This window comes from Meles meles, chromosome 14, assembly GCF_922984935.1.
Source record: "Meles meles chromosome 14, mMelMel3.1 paternal haplotype, whole genome shotgun sequence".
NCBI lineage: Eukaryota > Metazoa > Chordata > Mammalia > Carnivora > Mustelidae > Meles > Meles meles.
Window position 1 is genome coordinate 34,308,158 of NC_060079.1, and position 9,759 is coordinate 34,317,916.

At 36.3% G+C, this 9,759-nt stretch overlaps 1 pseudogene; it reads right to left on the bottom strand.

The window, feature by feature from the left end:
* Nucleotides 1–8,955: 8,955 nt before the first annotated feature.
* Nucleotides 8,956–9,433, bottom strand: LOC123956001 (annotated as a pseudogene).
* Nucleotides 9,434–9,759: the final 326 nt, after the last annotated feature.

Consider the following 9,759-nt stretch of genomic DNA (forward strand, 5'->3'; position numbering starts at 1 on the left):
TGCCAGTCCTGAGGGAGATGGATGTGAGGCAGGCAGCAATGACACCAAACCTAGAGTTGCTGAGGAAGTGGAAACACCTGGATGTTTCACTGCAAAGCTATACTTAGTGCTATTCAGATCTAGAATGCCAGCTACTCTTAAATGCTCTCAAGAGCTATCTATCAAGAAGACTAGGTAGGCCATGGAGAAGACTGATACTAACTACTGAAAAAAAAAAAAAGAGTCACATTTCTGCTTGAGGGAGAAGAGGCAGCTCTATATATAACTTGAATAGTTAGGACTCTAGATACAGAAGTCCAGCCAGAGGTCCTGGATACTAACCAGGTCAGAGGTCCTGGATGGGTAATGAGACAGACAATGCAGTCTTTCTTTTTTTTTTTTTTTAAGATTTTATTTTATTTATTTGACAGATAGAGATCACAAGTAGGGAGAGAGGCAGGCAGAGAGAGAGAGAGAGGAGGAAGCAGGCTCCCTGCCAAGCAGAGAGCCCGATGCGGGGCTCGATCCCAGGACCCTGGGATCATGACCTGAGAGAAAGGCAGAGGCTTTAACCCACTGAGCCACCCAGGCACCCCCAATGCAGTCTTTCATTGATGGTACTTCATTATGGAAATGTTCAGCATACTTTGAGATAAGTATGTGTAACTCTAATTAGCCTTTTCTTTTGTCTTCTCAGGTTCTATTAAACCTCTTTAGTTGGTCCCATGCCAGTCTGCCATAGAATGAAAGACCTCTCATTTCAGAGAATTTATTTATGATTAAAATTCTCAGTCTGTGATTCCTTTAAGAGTCTCCATAGTGTCAGCAAACTTAGGCAATGTTCAGGATCTACTCACTCAACATCTGTAAATGGCAGGCTTAGACAGGAAGACTCCCCATAGTTCCCATTTCATAGAATCTTCTATGTAATTAGGAAGATAAAATAGATGAGGTTTAAATGAGCTTGTGGAAATACATTATTTAATTAAACCCTGATTTTAAAAAGAAGCACAGTTATATTTTTATCCTCCTGACTTTTCCTAATTCATATCAGAGAGGGGATTATATATCATTATTCCACTTTAGTTTTCGTGAGAAGGTAAACTTTCCTCAGGAAAGTCCAACATGAAAAGTTCTCACTAGAAATTAATCCATGTTAGATACATACAACTCCTTTAGTCCTCCTTGTGTCTCCCATTCTTCATTTTCAAGACTTCATTATGGCTAAGGATTATCACTATTCAGCATTTCATAATTACTATGTCATTAGTGCCTATTTAATCAAATTAAATAATTTGTGTTTATTTGCATCAACAGTAAAATCATAGCCAAATACACACCAAACCAAAGTTTTGATGAAACCCACCAGTGACTTCCACCTAGTGAGGAGGTATCTGTATTATTTTGTGGAATAGTGATGAAAATATTGTTTGGCAAATGGCATCATATGATAAGTTTTAATAAAACTTTTGTTAGATTCTACTTACTGATACAGCTCTCATTTCTCAGATGCTTTTTAAGTTAGGAAGCTTAATAGGAGACATTTAATGACCCTCTGGAAATATATCATTGATTATACCCTGATAATCTTTTTATATTATCACCAACTATGTTTACTTATTTTTATTTACAACTACTTTAATTGTAATGACAGGTTGAGAAAGAAAATCATGATAAGGAAGATAAGTTGGGTCTCTGTCTCAGCAAATTTCTTGATGTTATAGATTAGATTTTTCACACCCATACAAATTCTTCTTATCCATACACAAGGGCTTGAAAATACAGAAGTAAACTTTTTTAAAAAAAGATTTCATTTATTTATTTGACAGAAAGAGAGAGTGAGAGAGAGCATGAGAAGGGAGAAGGTCAGAGGGAGAAGCAGACTTCCTGCAGCGCTTGGAGCCAGATGCGGGTCTCAAACCTGGGACTCTGGGATCACGACCAGAGCCGAAGGCATTGGCTTAACCAGCTAAGCCACCCAGGTGCCCCAAGACTAAAAGTAAACTTATTTCAAATAGGAGTCATTGGTTTATTATATTTATTCTGGTTGATTGCAACACATGCCCATTTTAAAAGGTACTTTTAGATCATATTACATTGGGGAAATATGATTAAAAATAAACTCTTCTTCCAATCCAGAAAGACTCTCCATAAACGTAGTAAAGAAAGAGAATACTTCATTAATGAATAATTATTAAATCAGAATGTGATATGCAAAACAAGTAGTCCATAAAGAGATCACGAAGACAGAAAGAATAATCATCCTTTTACATCCCAAGGAGGTGTAATAAGTAATAAGTCCTCAAATAATAATGATAATAATGATAATAATAATAATAAGGATAATAATAAATAATAAAGATAATAATAAATAATAGGGATAATAAGGGGGCACCTGGGTGGCTCAGTGGATTAAGCCTCTGCCCTCAGCTCAGGTCTTGATCTCAGGGTCCTGGGATTGAGCCCCCTCTTGGTCTCTCTGCTCAGCAGGCAGTCTGCTTCCCTCCTCTCTCTCTGCCTGCCTTTTTTCCTACTTGTGATCAAGTAGAGATCAGAGAGAGATCTCTGTCAAATAAATAAATAAAATCTTAAAAAAAAAAGGATAATAAGTCCTCAAATAAGAGGATTGGGCAGGACCAATGTCACACAAGTACATCCTAACTTTACCTGGTAATTGAGGTGACCGTCTATGTTAGTTAATTGATTACTGAAAGAAAAACAAGTTTCTCAATCTTTATAGCAGGAGGCAGTTTTCTAACATGGAACAAGACACCCACAAAAATTAAATCCCTACCCTCCCTCAGAAACTGGGAAATAGTGACACAATCTCTCGTGATGTTTACATTTCAAAAACTGGTTCCTAAGTCTTTGAGAAAAGCACTCCTGGGTCATAAAACTGACAAAAGACCTATCTAGGTTTCTAAAGGTTGATACACATTTCAAAGAAATGAGAAGTACTTAAATACAAGTTTTCTAACTTAAATGCTGTAAGAAAATTGGGGGAGAAGTAGTAATCTCTTCCTTTATTTTCACAGTGGAGAATTAAGCCACTTGTAATTTTTACTTGTCAGTATAGTCATTTCCATGGCATCCCATAATACTCAAATGGGAAAAGGCATAGTTTTTATCAATGAATTGTAGCTTACTGTTCCCTTCAAAACTCACTAATTTTCCATTAGTGCAATCTTGGAGGGTTCCACTGTAAAAATAAATACAAAACAAACAAACAAACACAAGCTGGAAAGGCAAATGGGGGAGTAACTTTCTTAAATGAGACAGTGATAGCACGCTCTGTGAAAGACCTCTCCAGGGTGTCATAGTCCTTTTTCCAGTTCCGCCACTGAAATACCCTTGTTCAAATCATTCAAAGGCTGTAAATGACAGGCTTGATCAGTTGATTTCTGACATTTGGCTCTTTGGCTTGGCCATAAATAGATTTTGCCCCCCGCAAGTACACATACCTGCTTATACTTTCCTCTAGTAGAGAAAGACGTTGCTCTGACCATCCTAATATCTCAATAAGTATCTCTGAAATGTTTTCCTTTTCAATTTTCTTGGAAGACCTGGTAGATATTTTTACTCTCAGAACACCAGGGGTTAGACTTTCACAGTGGTACAGGCCCAACTCTTAGCACCTGGTTTTCATGTTTCTGACATTTTTCTCTATTATCATTCGTGTATTTTCTTGTGGGTTATTGGGAAAAGAAAGCTCATGTTGCAACCAGGATACAGAAGAAGTAAAGAGGGAAAATTCAAAAGGTCAATGGAACATGGGGCAAGTGTTTTCATCAGAAAAAAGCAGACAATGGATTCTTTTAGCAAGGCAAGAGCTGTCAGTTTCTCGTGTAAAACATAAAATAAAAGAATAATACTCTAGAGAAACAAATCTAATGGGAGAGAGGGAATAATAAGAACATACCATTTATAATGCTCCCTGAGGGAAAAATATAAATACAAAGGTAAAAAAAAAAAAAAGATGTTCAAAGAGCTTTTCATAACTTTTATTTAAAAGGTAAAAGTGAAAACAATATGTTCACTTCAAGCTTGCTTCTGACAGCACTTAAAGAATAAAATGCTTACTGGGGGACTAACACTTGAGCACCAGGATGCCTTCTTATGGTGGTCTCCTTCACCTTGAAAATGAGGTCAAGTTACTTTTACAATTAGGTCCAGTGTTCCTCCAAAAGTAGTACAAGAAGGCCCATTGCTTTTCCTCATACCCCAAAGTTTATTTAATTGAATATTGGAGAACACCTTAAAACTCAAGCAATTTTTCTCATCCAGTGAAGAAAGTCACAACAGATACCATGTGGCTAATTGTGTTTTCCATGGTTTTAGGAAAAAGAGGAAATATGTTAACAGGAGATACTAAGGTTGCAATTCTTCAAACTAAAGTCTAAATTATTAATTTACTGAAGTATTTGAGCATCTGTGTTCCAAAATACATGCATTCTAGTTTATATATATGCATATAGAGAGAGAGAGAGAGGGAGAGAGAGAGAGAGAGAATTCCCCATCTTTCCAATATGTAGTCACTTCTAAATATATAAATAATGACAAGATTTATTTTTAAAATCTAAGATGGAGGGGCGCCTGGGTGGCTCAGTGGGTTAAAGCCTCTGCCTTCGGCTCAGGTCATGATCCCAGGGTCCTGGGATCGAGCCCCACATCGGGCTCTCTGCTCCACGGGGAGCCTGCTTCCTCCTCTCTCTCTGCCTGCCTCTCTTCCTAGTTGTGATTTCTCTCTGTCAAAAAAAAAAAAAAAAAAAAAAAATCTAAGATGGAAACGTACTATCCTTAAAAAATTTAGATTAGAATTGAAATTATGCAGAAACTATAAGTTAAAAAATGAGTAGAACGACACTGCATTGCTCTGCTGTTGTACTTTAGACTGCTTAGTCTGGAAAGACTATGTGTCAGAGACTTTGTAAACATTCTATTATTTAATCTTTATAACATTTCTGAAACAGAGACATTACTTTTTCCATTTTCCAGAAGGGGAAAATGAGATTCAGTGAGGTTTGTCAACACCTAATAAATTCTAAAATAGTCTTAAGTAATGTGTGTTGAATCCCCTGCTTCCTCGCCAGACTCTTCTTATATCCTGTCCTCTTGAGAATGTTATTTTCCTTTTAGGTCCTCCATCACATCAGGTTGCTCCCATGCCTCCAGGGCTTTTCCAGGGGCCTCTCCTTCTATCTGGACAACTCTCTCAATCCCATGACTCCAGAACCCCACCTTTTTCAGTTCCTAGTCATTTTTCAAACCTGAAGTCAAGTGTACTTTTCTCAAGCAAGACTTCCCTAAACTGCAAGAAAAATTAGACCTCCCTTCCACCTTTCATAGTACACTGTATACTTCTTCAAACTACTTTCCAAAATTTTCAGTAACTCTGTTGATACTTATTTATTTAATGTGTGTATTCTGGGCTAGAATGTAACTTCTATGAAAGCAGGGATGGAGTCTGTCCTGCTCACTGCTATATCCTCATGATGTAGCAAAGGGCCTCATATTGGCTGAGAGAGTAAGTAAATGAATGTATAAATAGATAACCTAAAATTCAATGGCAACGTTTAAAGTTTTGACTCCAAACTGCATACCTTTACCTGGTAAACTGGGCTAACTTCTAGAACAAAACCACTTAGTTCATGTGGACGTAAGGAGCACAAATCTAATTCTAGGATGAGTTCCAATTGCTTCTGGGAGATTAAAGCACTGGGAACAAAGATTTGACTTCAAAATATCATTACGTTAATGATCACCAATATAAATATATTTATAAATATGTGTGTGTATATCTATATATATATATACATTTTTTAAATTTCTGTTGAGACAAAAACTACATTAAATTAGTCAACACATTGTTGTTACTACAAGAAAGTAAAAGGGGTTTGCACTCAGCGTGGTGACAAACACTCTGCCAGCAGAGAGTCAATCTCCCATACAGAAAAATTAGATAACCAAGAAGGGGTCCGATTCTTTAGCATTACCCTTATTTTGTACAGTGCAACAAAATGCCTACTGTCTTATGTGGTCCTCATTTGTTAATGTGGGAACAAGAAAAAACATATTGTTCTGAGCACAGAAAGGTTACATGTGACTCTGACCACTCAGTCTAATGTGGTTGCTTGTGGCTTCCCATGAAAACAATGTGTGGACATTGATTGTAAGCTGCATCACAATTCAGCATTTATTTGTGTGGATTATTGCCACTGCCATGTATCTAAAGACTAACATGGGAAATAAAACAAGAAAGGAAGTCAGAATAGACAGAAGTCTATCTTTTATATATAATAAAGCCAAATACAAAGATTGCTGTAGAGGTGCCTGGCTTGCTCATTTGGTAGAATATGTGACTCTTGATCTTGGACTTATGAGCTCAAGCCCCATGTTGGGTATAAAGATTGCTTAAAAAAAAGATTGACGTAAAGCCCATGGAATAATTTCAACTGTTTCTGGCAACACAGGGAAGCTTATCTAGAATAAATGTTTGATCAGTTTCAATTCAGAGGGAAACTTCTCAAAATATCTAGAGCATCAATATTATCCACCTGAATGTTTTTAAATGTTGAAATATTTATAACTATTACTAATTTTTATTGCATACAGGTTGTGGTAATACTTATAGGACAAAAACATGGTGTAAAAGAGTTGTTTTATTTTGTGTTTAATGTACATTTACAATATAGTGAGATAGCTTGTATGATGTCTATGATAGTAGAGCCTCACAAATCCAAATTCTCGCTTTAGTATGTTGGTTCTCAATGATAAGAGAACACTTCCTGCATTTTCTGCCTATGACAAGTATTATTTTAAATTTTGTTGATAGCCGGCTCTAGAGAGGCACTGCCGGGGGAAGGGAGCTCCTCTTTCCTGATTAGGGTAAATGGTATTTTGTTTTTTCTTGCTCTTGCAACACTGTCAGGCAAAGGACAGGTGTGTAGGGACATTTGGTGTTGTTCTGTTCCATCTTTGCACCCAGAGCACACAGTTCCTTGGCAACCATGCAACCCCAGTCCAGAGGTTCTTGTTCTTTTTTTTTTTTATTTAATTTTTCCACTTGCTTGATATCTGTAAACTAGCTTTAACTCAGTCAGTCCAACAAACCTCACTATTCAAACTAGGTCTGAACACTCTCCTCTCAGGGGTTAGAATATATCCTAAGTATGTCCTTCTTTGGTACATTTCCTTAGCTCTAGGAGAAGGTGGAGAAGCCCTTTAGAACATACTCTTTTCATCTTCATAGTTATGATTTTATTATAGCTCAGTAATTCTTCATGTTAAACTTCCCCTAATTAAATTGCTGTGTGGCTCTATCTCCTAATTGGACCAAGACAAATACTTAGTCCATACAATATAATGAAGACCATTTTAAAAACTTGTAACTTTTTTTTTTACTTTGTAAATGAGTACAATAGTTGATAAATATATATATTCATATTAAGCCCTTGATAAAAAAATCCAGATCAGAATTATTAACTTTTTAAATAAAAACTTTACACACATCATGATCATATGCTTTATTTCACTGCATCACAAAGAAAAGCTGTGACTCCATATATAAATAAGTATGTTGTATTTTTCCACTGTGAGAATTCTATTATTCAGAAGTAAATATAAAAACTACCCTTTTCACTTAAATAGTAACCTCTGTAAATATGCACATATTAAAAACATTGAGATTCAATTTCTGACTCTGTGGCCTTCATTTATTCTTATCAAATATCAAGGAGAAAGAATAGCACAAGTATTTTCTTATAAGCTAAAATTAAAATAGGTAAATTTTTATTAAAACTGTATGGGAACAACTGCTTTACAATGCATTTTTAATTAGTAGAGTAATGTAACTGTTTCTCTATTAGCTTTCATCCAGCAGCTGTCCTCCTCTAACCAATACAGGACTTGGTAGTGGCAGAAAGAGTTTAGGTCGGATATAAGTGGGAGACTAAAAGCCAACACTGAGATAAAAATCAGTTCTTGCAAACTGAACAAGAATCGAGTGATGGAAATCCAGCCAGACAGGCAAAGCATTTTATCTGGAAAATGCAATGGTGAGCACTAAACAATAATGGGTCATGACAGGTGGATAGACAGGCAGGCCATCACGCTAGTGTCAAGGAATACTAGCAAGAGTGTGAGAGTTAGGTGTTAAGTAACTTAAAACTGAGTTAAGGCAGCTATATACTGAAGCAAAGATTCTAGAGAGGATTATAGGGACACCAAAGAAATTGGAGAGAAGTAGCATAATTCCCACTGCAAGGCTAAAATTTTCATAACAAGATTAGAATACAGAATCTCCACGAACAGAGTGGGACACAATCCTAAGTGAATAGGGGAAATCTGCAGGAAATTCAAACCAAGACTCAGGCATGAGATCAAACAAGGGACAGAGACTCAGTTACTTGGTACAGAATATAGGATGACTTCATCTCATAAACCAAACTTGGAAGGAGAAGTCACCACAAGAAAAGAGTGCAGTTATCAAAAAGTCATCTCAGTGTGGAAATGTAGATCTGTTGGCTTGGAACTTGTAAATTTCTCTGACTAAAGTCTTTCTTGATCCTGGGGTTGGATTGACTGTAGCTCAGAAAACAGTGTGAAATTAAGTGCTTTTCATTCTAATTATAAGAGATGACTGAATGGGGGCAGAGAAATAGGTAGGGCCTTAAGTCTTTATCACAGAAATAGTATATTTCTATTTTTAAATGAGTGTATATATAGCAAAAATTAGACAGAAGATTTAAAAAAATTAAACTTTAAGAAATATATTGGATAATAGTTTTAGCAAAAAAACCCAAAACGCTCTAATAGAGTAAAAACCCTTTGGATCCCCTTGGTACCACCAACTTGGAAGATTTTAGTTGTAAACAATCAGATGAATGATACAGTCTCTTGATATAATTAAAATTGCATAAAGCACAATAGGTGTGTTCCTCGAATAGTTTGCCAACAGTTTTTCCAGGTCTACTACAGCTACTGCACAAAAGGCTTAGCATGAATAGTTATGTCCTTTGTACGCATCACTGAGAGGTTGACATGCCTTCTCATTCACTGGTAACTTCTCAAATTTACCTAGAGTCTCAGCACATCCATTACTTTTCCAAATACTGTATATTTCATGTCCAAATGTGACTGTTTGCCATAGGTGAAGAACTAAGATCCATTGGTATCTGGGCTGTTATTAGCCATAGATACAACACCTCTAACATTGTGCTTAAGAAAGTTGCTATATTCATCTTCAAATTTCTTGCCCAGTTACTATTACCTCATCTTCTTGTACCTGTCAGATCTTCTGTTTCAAACATAAAACCCTTGGTATTTCTATGCAATATGCAGTCATTGTAGTAATTACTGGTACTGAGAGCCAAAAAAACTCACAAGTTTTGGGTGTCCTCTCACAGAAGCCTTCTCTTTTAATATCACTTACATCAGTATTCAGTGTCACTGACATTTTTTGTCTTGATGGTTTCAGGAAATACTGTTGTTAATTTCTCACAGTCTTATCAAGAGAAGTTAGCAAATGCATCTCACTTCGAGTAGCACAGCTGTTGTTAAAACAGAAAAGATGTAATCGCAGATGCCTGTGATTCGAAATTACTGTCTTCAGGCTACCCTGCATTTCTATTTTGAAGTCCACTAAAATTAGAATTCACCTATGTTTATTATTTCCATATGTGGGCAGAGTCTTGAAATATAAAATAGCAGAAGATAATCAGGAAAAAGGAAAAAACAGAAGGACTAAGAAGCATGCTTGAATTTCATAAAGGTGAGTACTTG